Raw genomic sequence first — 14160 nt, 5'->3', positions numbered from 1 at the left:
CCCAGGGTGTTTGCAGTTTGGAACTTTTGATCTTGAACTAACATGAAGAAAATAGTAGTAATTCTTTAAATGAGCTACTTCAGAGCTTTTCTTGACAAATTATTTCTAGTTTATTTGTGCTTGACTTTCCAAAATGGCTGCCCTCAAACTTGAGCGTGCCTAAGAATTTGCTTGGTTGCTTCTCCAACCTGCACAGTCCCCCTCAGTGCCCAGATCTAGGTTGCTCATACAATTCTGTAGCAAGAGAAATCAGGATCCTGGGGGTATGGCAAATTCTAGGGCTATAGCAAGAGAATGGAACATGAAGTGAAATCTGTTGTAGTGCTATGTCATTTGTGTGTCTGACTCTTCTTTGACCCCATGGGCTATAGCCTGCCAAGCTCCTCTGTCCATGGAATTCTCCAGACAAGAATACTAAAATGGTTGCCATTTCCTACTCCAAGGGATCTTCCCAACCAAGGAGTTGAACCTGTGTTCTTGCATTTCCTGCATTGGCAGGCAGATTCTTTACCACTGAGCCACTTGGGAAGCCCAGCAGAAAGTAAGGAAGTACTCAAAGTAAAAAGAGAGCATGTCCAAGGGACATAGGTGCCAACCTGAAGGAGCTCTCAGTGGCCAAAGCCAGAACAATGTGAATAACATTATATGTGATATTATAACATATATATGTGATTATATAAATCACATTATATGTGATTATAACATAAAGCATATAATAAACACACGAGTCAATAATGATACAAATAAATGAATAAATAAATAGGTAAGAAGGGACAAATCTTTTATTACACAAGAATTCTAATCTACTTATGTAAATACTCCCATCTCCAGGACGTAGAGCCTAATTCTCTGCCTCTCTTGAGGGTTGCTTGGACTTAATGATCTGCTTCCAAAGACTAGAGTATGGAAAGTGGGGGAAAATACCTTACAGTGGAGAAACCTGGCAAACCACCACCTTGATTGGGTGATCAAGGTTAGCATCATCAATAACAGGTCATGTTATGAGAATGGACGTCACCTCTGTGGCATCTTCCTCCTCAAACCCCAGTGGAATCATGAGAAAACTGCCAAAGACATCCAAATTGAGATATATTGTACAAAACACCTGACCCCTCAAAACTGTCAAGGTCGTGACAAAGAGGAAAAGACTGGAAAACTGTCGCAAAACAGATGAGACTAAAGACATGTAATGATTAAGTGCAATGTGGATTGGATTCTGGAACCAAAAGGTCATTAGTAGGAAAACCAGTGAAGTCCAAATCCACTGTTAATAGTCATGGATCAATATTTGTTCACTGTAACAAATGTAACATCCTAATGTAAGAGGCTAATGTGACGGAATACTGGGTGAGGGACACCGAGAAATGCTCTGTACTATCTTTCCAAGTTTGCTGTAAATCTAAAATTACTCCAAAACAGGGTCCACAGGTCTCCATGCGGCCAGGGAACCTGCTTTAATGAGCAGGGGATTCTAATGCAGGTGATCAGCTGATAACATTTTGTTAGACTGTCAACCAGATGATTTAACTAAAAGTGCTTAGTTTAGAAACCAAATCCAAAGATTTTAGTCTGAAGTTGAGCTATTCCTTTTTGGATGATAGCTCTCATTCCAAAGTGTTGCCTTAAATTTGTCTTGTGTGGAAATTATTAACAGAGAAATTGAAGAAAGTGCCACTTCATACTAGAATATGCCACAGTAGCTACACTGGGGATCTCTAAAGTCAGAGCCCATAGCAGGAAACAGCATGTGGATACTCGTGGGTGGAGATGGTGATTCATAAGAAGAGATCAGAGGTATTTAAGTTCCCTGGAAATGACTCATCACACTTGCAGGGAGAAACTGGGATTCTTTGACAGTTAGGGGAACTCTGATTTCATTTAGCCTCTCATGATCCACTGATGGCATTTGAACCACTGATTCAGAACTTTGCCCTTTGAAGGTTGAGAGAATTCAGAAAAAAAAGGGAGGGACGGAGTTGAGTCTGGGCATAAACATATGGGGGCATACAGGGAGCCTCACCATGGCTCTCTCACAGCCATCCTCCGTGCATATCCATCCAGAACTTTCCACACTTTCATAGACCCATCCTAGACCCTCTTGGAGGAGCAAAATGTGAAGTTCCCTCTCAGCTATAGGTGGTAGTTTCCTGTGGCTCCCATGGGCTTCATCACTACATCTTTTGGGATCTCTTGAGAATAAGTTACACAGGGCTAAAGTCTGTTATTGTGTATCATTGGTATTCTGAGCTTCCAGAAAGATCAGGAAGGTCTGACAGCACTTTGTCCATGGTCATATATGGTCATTTAGTTTTTATTGATTATACTGTCGATGTTTTTCAATTAGTGGTGAACTTTATTCTCTGGCAATTGGGCCCTTTTGTAGATTGCAAATGCTATGTAGTCTCAGTTATTCTTTTCAAGTTATGGTAGTAACTTTATTTGGATGGTTTCAGCCTGCATGTTACTAAAGCAGTGGAGTTGTTCCAGTGTGGGTCTCTACTGCCATACCAGCAGTCTTTTAACCTTGGCAAGTTTCAATACCAGTTACCCTTTTTTTCAGGCCAGCCCTCAGAGAACTGGTGACTGGTGGGATTGATGGGTCCACTTTTTTTTTTTTTTTGGTCCTTTGTAGACTCTTCTGCACCATAGATTTACTATAACTCTGCATATCTTAGGCTGCAATGTCTAGTTAGTGATGTCCTATTTAGCCTCCAAATGTGCTGCTACTCAGGGCTTCTCTGGTAGCTCAGACAGTAAAGAATCTGCCTGCCATGTGGGAGACCCAGGTTTGATCTCTGGGTTAGGAAGATCCTTTGAAGAAGGGAATGGCTACCAACTCCAGTATTCTTGCCTCAAGAATCCCATGAACAGAGGAACTGGCAGGCTACAGTTCATGGGGTCGCAAAGAGTCAAACATGATTGAGTGGCTAACACGTTCACAACGATTTCATGCTGCTATTTATCCATGATTACCCCCAGGACATAGGTAGAATTTCAGAACTCATCAGTGCTTCTCATTTTGCCAGGAGTTCTCCTAATGGAGCTGGTGGAAACCCAAGGGTCCCCTGGCAATATTGCATCAGAGTTTAAGGTCACGTAAGTGGTGAGTCCGGGAACAGGAGTTCTCTGTGGTGCCTCTTTTGCCCCATCCCCCAGCTGACTCCTGCCTGCTGTGCACACGTCACTTCCTCATTGTTGATGCCCTCTGCCTGGCACACAGCACTGCAGGGCAGAATAGAAGCAACATAGCTCAAGCTTTCCACAACAGCCACCTAACTTATGCGAAGTTCTTACAGCCTTATTGTAACCCTTTGAAAGGGTTGGCTGTGTTGCTGAGCATATTCCCCACCTTGCTTTTCCTCATATTCCTGTGGACACAGTGGGCAGGAGTCAGGTACCCTGGCCGTTCCACTGCTGAAGCGGACGTCCGCTCAGGGAATGACTGTTCATGCAGGTACCCTACATTGGGCTTCCTTGAAGCTCCTCTCAGTAGTTCAGGGTCTTAGGTTCTCAGCAGTAGCTTTGAATCTATGAAAGTGTGACAGACCGACCTGGCCTGTACAGTGCTGCTGCTCCAGAGTGCTGGATTGCTAGCTCGGCAGTGCTCACTGTTAGAAGTGGCTTACGTTATCCAGTAGTGAGTGGAACTGATGAGAATGCAACCTTCACATTCAAATTGGGATTTGAGTAGAACCCTAAATCAGCAACTTTCCTTGCTAAATATTTAATGCACCTATTATTTCATCTGAAAGATGGTGTCACATGTCTCCCATGGCATGCTAGGAGGAGGTTAGCTATGAATTCAGAGAACAGGGGTTACCTATTACCCAAGGAATTATTCCTTAACCTGTCTCTTCAAAAATGTAAAAGAAAGAAGAAAAAGGTTAGGCTGATGTGTTGAAAAATGATACAGTATCCAATAGAAAATGCCAGTTTTTTTTTAAATAAGGTTTTCTGTACTTATATATAATACTATGGACCGTTAGGGGCACAAATCAATTTCCAAAAGTAATAAATAATTATGAATAGTTTAAAAAACTAGCTACTTTAATAAATATGCTAAGGCAAGTGGATGACAAAATCCAATATATATTACATATTTCATCAATTCTCTAATCATTTATTCACATTTTAAGTTCTGTGAAATTGAGGTGGAGTTTGCAATCAATGACATATGGTTGAAAACATGTTTTTTAAATTTTTTTAACCCAGAAAAAAAGTGTGCTTTTCAATTCATGGTATATTTGATAAAATGTCACCACCCCTGCCCACTCTTCAGAGCCCATCTGGGTGAGGCCACTACTGTAAATCAAGTAGGTGGCTGCTGTTTCTTTTTCTTCTTCTTTTTTTTTAATATTCTAGGATATCTTACAATCACTTCTCTCTCTCTTTTTTTATAGATAAATGTGCACTTTAGAACAACTCGCACTTCTTTTTAAAAATAATTTTATTTATTTGGGGCTGTGCTGGTCTCCATGCTGCGCAGGCTTTTTTCTAGTTGTGGTGAGCAGCGAGCGAGGGCTACTCTCTAGGTGCGGTGCATGGGCTTCCCATTGCAGTGGCTTCTCTTCTTCACAGGTTTCAGTAGTTGCAGCGTGTGGGCTCAGTAGTTGCAGCTCCCGGGCTCTAGAGCACAGGCTTGATAGTTGTGGCACGCAGGCTCAGTTGCTCCACAGCATCTGGGATCTTCCCGGATAAGGGAATGAACCTGTGTCTCCTTCGTTGGCAGATGGATTCTTATCCACTGAGCCATATTAATTAGAAGCCCAGCTGCTGATTTAATATATTGGGGTTGTAACTGGTTCTTTCCCCCAGTGTTAGGGGCGAGACTTCTGACCATGGTTCTCATGGTTGGAATGTCAACAACTGTAGAAATAAGATTCAGTTTAGCTACTTCCAAGGTACAATAAAATCAGTAGAAATTAGAACTCTGCAATAGTCTACTATTGTCAGACCTAGGACTTAGGTACCATCAAATTGAAACAGGGCATCTCTTCCCCCACTGCGCACATAGCAACCAGCAGAGCAAAGAGGGCTCTGCTTTTTCTTGAATTGTAACCTTCAGAGAGTTGTACTAATGCCATAACTTAATGTGGCATTATTATTTGAATGTTAAAATATTACCCCATTTCCAAAGCTAGTATTTGATATCAGCCACTGATTATACTAATATACTAAAGCCTGATTTTTCTTTCCATTCTGTTTTTGAAGAAAGACTCATGGCTCCAGTCATTTTTATAACTAATAGGGTTTGGGAAAACCAAATAGGTCAAGCTGTTCATTTCACAAGGCAATAGCAAGAGAAGTTGTTGATTTGCTCATTTCCCCCTAGCAAGATACCGATTGGGGAATCCCAGAGGAGAACCCAGGTCTCCCTGCCCTCCCTTCCCTCTGTATTGAACACAGTTCCCTCCTAATCTGGTGGGTGATGGTGAGGCTGGGGTTTCACAGTGGAACAGTTTACCTCTAGGCTTTTTATGCCAGTTCTTATTAGGCACATCACAGTACCCTTATTCAAGCCCAGTTGTAATGGAAAAATTGGTGGCTGGTTCATACTCTTGGCTGCATTTTTATTTCTACTGTTTTAAAATGCTTTAGAACAGGCAAAGCAGGTGACATCCTTTGCATTTTTAAACCAATATTGTGAGTGCCAAAAAGACCAGTGATGTACCTGATTTCTGACTAGAGTTGGAATTTGTGGCTTTTGATTCCTAATCAAGTACTCCTGAACATCATACCGTGTAGCTGATAGACTTGGAGCACAAGACAGGAAGAAAAGAAAAAGGAAACTTAATAAGGCTTGTAATATAATAGGGCCAATTGGAAGGAATATAGAGGTAGGCTGAAATTTCCTATTGTTACCTGAAAAGTGGCAACCTGAACTCTTAGACAGTTTTGCACTTGTTTGGTAAGATCATTTTCAAGAGAGCTGTCTTTAAAATAAACTGGTGGGGTTTCATTATAATTCTAGAGTAATGTCTGAAGTGGTAGAAGAGATGATAAAGCTGTTTAGAGTTAATGAAACCTTCAGTACTACAGAGATTGATTTTTATTACTTTGAAAGACAGAGTACATTATAAAGATCCAGGTACATATTAATAACTTAAATGAGATAAAGTAGTAAGAACAATTAATTCCCCAGAAACCTAGAATTTATATGCTTTTTCATCAAAACTGTTTCATTTTCCTGTTTTGTATTTTAAAGTATTAAAATCCAGAAACTAACACAACATTGTAAATCAGCTATACCTGAAAAAAATAAAACAGGGTAAACTTTAGACAGACTTATTTACTAGGAATTACATTCTTCAGTTTACCATAAAAAGATCCTTTGTTTCCATTACACTAGAAATCCTGTGCTCACTGCAGTTTAGTCATGAATTGCCCTACCACTAACCATCTCGCTGAGAAAAGAAACTAATTGCCTGACTTAATGTATTCTGAGTTGCTGCTTGTGTGGCAGATGAAGTGAAGTGAAAGTCAAAGTGTTAGTTGCTCAGTTGTGTCCCCTTCGCAACCCCATGGACTGCACTGGAGTGGGTTGCCATTTTCTTTTCCAGGGGGTATTCTCGACCCAGAAATTGAACCTGGGTCTCCCGCATTGCAGGCAGATTCTTTACCATCTGAGCCATTGGTGAATCACAATTTGTTGTTGTTGAGTCACTCAGTCACGTCCAACTCTTTGTGACCCCATGGACTGCAGCATACCACGCCTCCATGTCCTTCACTATCTCCCAGAGCCTGCTTAAACTCACATCCACTGACTGAGTCGGTGATGCCATCTCATCCTGTGTCATCCCCTTCTCCTCCTGCCTTCAATCTTTCCCAGCATCAGGGTCTTTTCTAATGAGTCAGCTCTTCACATAGGTGGCCAAAGTATTGGAGCTTCAGCATCAGTTCTTCCAATGAATATTCAGGATTGATTTCCTTTAGGATTGATTGACTAGTTTGATCTCCTTGCAGTCCAAGAGACTCTGCAAGAAGTCCAAGCGTCTTCTCCAACACCATAGTTCACAATTAATAGTCTAATCTAGTCATCATCATGAATGATCACAGCAATATTGTTCCTTTTCATAATCTTTAGTGATGTGTTCTCTCTCATTCTTAATGTTGGTAATTTGCCTTCTTTCTTTTTTTCCTGATCAGTCTGTTGATAAATTTATCTTTTTTTTTAATCCTAAAGAATCTATATTTAGTTTTGTTTGTTCTATTTTTTGTTTGTTTTCTAGTTCACTGAATTTTCCTTTCTTTATCATTTCTTTATCATTTTCTGACTTCAGCTTGACTTGACATTGCCCTTCATTTTCTTATTCCTTAAAGGAGGGTAGATTTTTTTGATTTAGATGTTTTTTCTTTTCTAATGATGTGTGATTTGAGTCTTTTGAAATTTATTGAGACATGGTTATAGCCTAGAATATGATCTATCTTGGTAATTGTTCTATGTGTACCTGAGAAGAATGTGCTTCTAAAGAATATATTTTAGTTTATTCTCTTCAATCTCATGAATATTATTTCTTCCTCTTTTCCTTCTTTCTTCTCCTGATTTATAAGAAGTAATGCCATAATGCTTGCCTGCAGAGAGAAGACCAGTGTGGCTTTGAGCCATATGACTATATTACCTATTAAGAAAATTATGTACACTTTTAGAAATGTTTTTTCTTGGAGGATAATTGCTTTACGGTGTGAATCAGTCATTAATATATATATATATATAGAAATTTTTTAAAATGATAATGGAATCATGGCAGTGGTTAAACACACACAGACATCTACACACACACATACCACACTAAAGGGCATTATTAGCACACCATAAATATGAGGAATTCTTGGAAGATAGGAAATGCATTCAATCAAGTTAATTCAGAGAATTTGAAACATCTGCAGTAGAAAACCAAGGATGTTCAGACACACTTCAAGAACAGTCACCAAAACGGAAGCACTGTACAAAGTCCTAGGTCAGCTGTGAGATGGCACGGCTATTCTGAGAACAGCACACATGTTGCCCTGGCCTGCCCTGAACCTCTCCCACCTCTACTTCTACTGGACAAACTGCAGACCTCCACAGAAGGGAAACATCAGGACACAGCTACCTCCAAGGGAAAAACTTTTGCCTTGCTGTGTCAGAAATAACATCTTTATTTCAGCAACAGTGAGGATCTCTAGCCTACCTGTGAGCTCCAATGCCATATAGCCACAAAAGTGGTCACTGAATAATTGATGTAGTCTGCCCTTCCATACTGAGGAGGATAGTATAAATGAAATGGATGTCAAAACTCTAGAGCAGATCCATGCCAATTACCAAAGCTAATCAAATGAGTCCTTTATGCCTACATTTAAATGGACAAAAGCTTGCCAGATATTTGAGGAAAATAAAAGAGACGTTCATGATGAACAAATATAACTATTTCTGGAGAAAAGATGGATATAATACAGGAAACAATAAATCCAAATTCATATTCTCAGAATTTTAAGGAAGACAGTGATACTAAAGAGAGCAATTAAAGAACAAGAGAATGTCCTTGAAAAGTAGAGCAAGGAGATCCAACCAGTCCATTCTAAAGGAGATTAGCCCTGGATGTTCTTTGGAAGGAATGATGCTAAAGCTGAAACTCCAGTACTTTGGCCACATCATGCGAACAGTTGACTCATTGGAAAAGACTCTGATGTTGGGAGGGATTGGGGGCAGGAGGAAAAGGGGACGACAGAGGATGAGATGGCTGGATGGCATCACCGACTCGATGGACGTGAGTTTGAGTGAACTCCGGGTGTTGGTGATGGACAGGGAGGCCTGGCGTGCTGCAGTTCATGGGGTCGCAAAGAGTTGGACATGACTGAGCAACTGAACTGAACTAAATAGATGCTAAAGGCTTAGGTCAGTCTCTGTGCCTCACCCAGGCTTTGTTGGGACCCAGGATGCTTGTGTCCCGCCCCCTTGCGCGTCCCGCCCCCTTGCGCGTCCCGCCCCCTTGCGCGTCCCGCCCCCTTGCGCGTCCCGCCCCCTTGCGCGTCCCGCCCCCTTGCGCGTCCCGCCCCCTTGCGCGTCCCGCCCCCTTGCGCGTCCCGCCCCCTTGCGCGTCCCGCCCCCTTGCGCGTCCCGCCCCCTTGCGCGTCCCGCCCCCTTGCGCGTCCCGCCCCCTTGCGCGTCCCGCCCCCTTGCGCGTCCCGCCCCCTTGCGCGTCCCGCCCCCTTGCGCGTCCCGCCCCCTTGCGCGTCCCGCCCCCTTGCGCGTCCCGCCCCCTTGCGCGTCCCGCCCCCTTGCGCGTCCCCGCCCCCTTGCGCGTCCCGCCCCCTTGCGCGTCCCGCCCCCTTGCGCGTCCCGCCCCCTTGCGCGTCCCGCCCCCTTGCGCGTCCCCCCCCCCTTCGCGTCCCCCCCCCCTTGCGCGTCCCGCCCCCCTTGCGCGTCCCGCCCCCTTGCGCGTCCCCGCCCCCTTGCGCGTCCCGCCCCCTTGCGCGTCCCGCCCCCTTGCGCGTCCCGCCCCCTTGCGCGTCCCGCCCCCTTGCGCGTCCCGCCCCCTTGCCTGACCTAAGCCTTTAGCATCTATTTGGAATCCTCTTGCTTTTTCGTTGATCCAACAGACGTTGGCGATTTGTTCCCTGGTTCTTCTGCCTTTTCTAAATTCAGCTTGTATATCTGAAAGTTCTCAGTTCATGTACTGTTGAAGCCTAGCTTGAAGGATTTTGAGCATTTCTTTGCTAGTATGTGAAACAAGCACAATTGTGTGGTAGTCTGAACATTCTTTGGCATTGCCCTTCTTTGGGATTGGAATGAAAACTTTTGGAATGAAATTGGAATGAAAACTTTTCATTGGAATGAAAACAGGACCTTTTCCAGTCGTGTGGCCACTGCTGCGTTTTCCAAATTTGCTGGCATATTGAGTGCAGCACTTTCACAGCATCATCTTCTAGGATTTGAAATAGCTCAACTGCAATTCCATCACCTCCACTATCTTTGTTTGTAGTGATGCTTCCTAAGGCCCACTTGACTTCGCACTCCAGGATGTCTGGCTCTATGTGAGTGGTCCACACCATTGTGGTTATCTGGGTCATGAAGATCATTTTTGTATAGTTCTTCTGTGTATTCTTGCCACATCTTCTTAGTATCTTCTGCTTCTGGACCATACCATTTCTGTCCTTTATTGTGCCCATCTTTGCATGAAACATTCCCTTGGTATTTCTGATTTTCTTGAAGAGAGCTCTAGTCTTTCCAATTCTGTTATTTTCCTCTATTTCTTTGCATTGATCACTGAGGAAGGCTTTCTTATCTCTCCTTGCTATTCTCTGGAACTCTGCATTCACTTTTATGTTTTCACTTTTTTTTTTATGTATTCACTTTTATGTTTCCCTTTCCTCCTTTGCCTTTTGCTTCTCTTCTTTTCTCAGCTATCTGTAAGACCTCCTCAGCCAACTCCTTTGCCTTCTGCCTTTGTTTTTCTTTGGAATGGTTTTGGTCACCACCTCCTATACAATGTTATGAACCTCCATGCATAGTTCTTTAGGTACACTGTCTATCAGATCTAATCCCTTGAATCTATTTGTCCCTTCCACTGTATAATCATAAGGGATTTGATTTAGGTCATACCTGAATGGTCTAGTGGTTTTCCCTGCTTTCTTCAAAGTAAGTCTGAATTTTGCAATGAGGAGTTCAGGATCTGAGCCACATTCAGATCCTGGTCTTCTTTTTCCTGACTGTATAGAGGTTCTGCATCTTCGGCTACCAAGAATATAATCAATCTGATTTTGGTATTGACCATCTGGTGATGTCCATGTGTAGAGTCATCTTTATATTGCTGGAAGATGGAGTTTTCTGTGACTAAGTGTTCTCTTAGCAAAACTCGTTAGCCCTTGCCCTGCTTCATTTTTTACCCCAAGGTCAAACTTGTCTATTACTCCAGGTATCTCTTGATCTACTCTTTCATTCCAGTCCCCTACAATGAAAAGGACATCTGTTTTTCTTTTGGTGTTAGTTCTAGAAGGTCTTGTAGGTCTTCATCGAACCATTAAACTTCAGCATTCATCAGGGCCTCCCTGGTGGCTCAGCTGATAAAGAATCCGACTGCAATGCAGGAGGCCTGGCTTTGATACCTGGGTTGGGAAGATCCCCTGGAGAAGGGAACAGCTACTTCCTCCAGTATTCTGGCCTAGAGAATTCCATGGAGATGTCCATGGGGTTGCAAAGAGTTGGACATGACTGAGTGACTTTCACTCTTCAGCATTACTGGTCGGGGCATAGACTTGGATTACTGTGATATTGAATGGTTTGCGTTGGAAAGAGAGATCATTCTGTCATTTTGAGACTGCACCCAAGTACTGCATTTTGGACTCTCTTGTTGACTGTGAGGGCTACTCCATTTCTTCCAATGGATTCTTGCCCACAGTAGTAGATATAATGGTCATCTAAATATAATTCACCTATTCCAGTTCATTTTTTTCAGTGATTCCTAAAATGTCGATGTTCACTCTTGCCATCTCCTGCTTGACCACTTCCAATTTGCCTTTCTTCATGGAACTCACATTTCAGGTTCCTGTACAATATTGTTCTTTACAGCATCAGACTTGATATTCACCACCAGACACATCCACAACTGGGCAACATCTCCACTTTGGCGCAGCCTCTTTTTTTCTTTCTGGATCTATTTCTTCACTCTTCTCCAGTAGGAAATTGGACACCCACCGACCTTGGGGGCCTATCTTCCAGTGTCATATCTTTTTGCCTTCTTGTACCGTTCATCAGTCTGTTGTAGATAGCATATATACAGGTGTTGTTTTTGCAGCCTGCCAGCCAGTCTGTGCCTTCTGGTTGAAGTATTGAATCAGTTGACATTTAAGATAATTATTAATTTGTATATTCCTATTGTCATTTTAAAATTGTTTTGGTTCATTTTTACAAGTCTTTTTCTCTTCCCTTCTTCTTTTGTTATTTTCTCTTGTGATTTGATGAATAACTTTAGTGTTGTGTGTGTGGATTCCTTTTTCTATGTCTGTGTACCTGTTGTGGATTTTTGGTTTGCAGTTCCTATGAAGATTTTTCCCCATGAGGTTTTGATACTGCATTCTCTGTATGTGCAATGTTGTTTTAGTTTCCGTTATCTCAATTTCCATTTCATTCCCAGTATCTTGCACTTGTACTCTCCTCACGATTGCTGGTTTTGATATCATATTTGTGTGCAGATTATTTCTTACATGTACCGTTTATTTGGTTTGACTAGTGAGCTTTCCCATTGGTCATTTTCTTGTTTCTGGTTGTGGCCTTTTTTTCCCCTGCCCCAGAGAAGTTCCTTTAGGCTTTGATGTAAATATGGTCTCATGGTGCTGGATTCTGTTACTTCCGCTTGTCTGTAAACCTTTTGATTTTTCTGACAAATCTGAATGAGAGCTTTGCTGGGCAGACTATTCTTGACTGTTATTTCTTGGCTTTCATCACTTTAAATATATCATGCTTTTCACTTCTGGCCTGCAGAATATCTGCTGAAAAACCAGTTAATAACCTTATGGGAGTTCCCTGGTATGTTATTTATTGCTTTTCCCTTTATTATGTGTTAATATTTTTTCATTGTCTTTATAATTTTTTTCAGTTTGATTAGTGCATGTCTTAGCACGTTCCTCCATAAGTTTATCTTACCTGGGACTCTGTATTTACTGGACTTGTTTCCTTTCTCATGTTAGGGGAGTTTTTGGCTATTATCACTTCAAATATTTACTCAGGGCCTTTCTTTCTCTCTTCCCATTCTGGGAGCCCCCTAGAGTGGGAATGTTGGTGCATTTAATGTTGTCCCAGAGGTCTCTGGAGAAGGCGATGGCACCCCACTCCAGTACTCTTGCCTGGAAAATCCCATGGACAGAGGAGCCTGATAGGCTGCAGTCCATGGGGTCGCTAAGAGCTGGACACGACTGAGTGACTTCACTTTCACTTTTCACTTTCATGCATTAGAGAAGGAAATGGCAACCCACTCCAGTGTTCTTGACTGGAGAATCCCAGGGACGGGGGAGCCTGGTGGGCTGCCGTCTATGGGGTCGCACAGAGTCGGACACGACTGAAGCAACTTAGCAGCAGCAGCAGAGGTCTCTGAGACTGTCCTCATTTGTTTTCATTCTTTTGTCTGTATTTTGTTCTTCAACAGTGATTTCCACTATTCTTTCAGCCAACTAGTCATTCTGCCTCAATTGTTCCGCTAGTGGGTCCTTCTAGTGTCTTTTTCATTCCAGTGATTGTATCGCTAATGCATTGCTTTGTTCTTTAACTGTTAAATGTCTCTTGTATCTTTCTTGATCTGTGCCTCCATTCTTTTCCAAAATCCTGGAACATCTTCACTATCATTATCCGTGTTAGGTAAGTTGCCAATCTCCACTTCATTTGGGTTTTCTTGTGGGTTTTTATCTTGTTCCTTCGCCTGGAACATATTTGCCATCTCTCAGGTTTTCTAACTTTCTCTTTTGGGGGTCTCCTTTCTGCTGGCTGCAGGATTGCAGCTCATTTTCTTCCTGTTATCTGTCCCCTCATGTGTGAGTTTAGTCCTGGGGCTTGTGCAGGCTTCATGGTGGGAGGCAGTAGTACACCTCCTTAAAGTTGTTAGGAGGTGCTGGCACCTGATGTTCACGACAGGATATTTACATTTGTCCATTGTGTAGCAACATTATGGCAGGTACTGCACCCATGGGACCTCATCAGGTCAGGGGGCAAAGAACGCAACAGTTGCGAGTGAGGCAGTGACAGACTGTAGGCCTCTTGTATTTTCCCTTTCATTTAGCCACCAGTTTGCTGTCACAAGGCTCTCTCTCTGTTCTGGGTTAAGTCTCTCAGTCCAGGCATGACCCACCAACGTGATTGTCACAAGAGGAGGTCTCTTATCTTCCTTACCTATAGGAATCCTTTCATTCTGCCTTTAACCTAGAGCCTCCCCTTGGGCAGTGACAACAGCCTGATGGTCCAGTCTCCCTTCATAAGCTTTCCTTGGCCTTGAGGTATGGTGTACCCTCACACACATTCATAGTCAGTTTAGTGAATTAAAGGCTCTATAATTAATGGTCTACTCACCTCACCCTTGAGCACACTGCTCTAAGTATACTGCTGAGTTATTATAACAGCCATGAAACTTTGGGATAAGATCCTGAACACAGTATACAACTGAGGCAGTATGTGAAAGCACACAGCAGCTCAAT

At 42.7% G+C, this 14160-nt stretch overlaps 1 protein-coding gene across 2 annotated transcripts in view; it reads left to right on the top strand.

The window, feature by feature from the left end:
- Positions 1-14160, top strand: part of PRRG1 (proline rich and Gla domain 1) — a 118821-nt gene that overhangs the window by 89424 nt on the left and 15237 nt on the right. The window lies entirely within an intron of this gene.

Source organism: Ovis aries, chromosome X (assembly GCF_016772045.2).
Source record: "Ovis aries strain OAR_USU_Benz2616 breed Rambouillet chromosome X, ARS-UI_Ramb_v3.0, whole genome shotgun sequence".
Classification (NCBI taxonomy): Eukaryota; Metazoa; Chordata; class Mammalia; order Artiodactyla; family Bovidae; genus Ovis; species Ovis aries.
The sequence above is the reverse complement of the archived record's forward strand: the minus strand, read 5'-3'. Positions and strand labels throughout refer to the sequence as shown.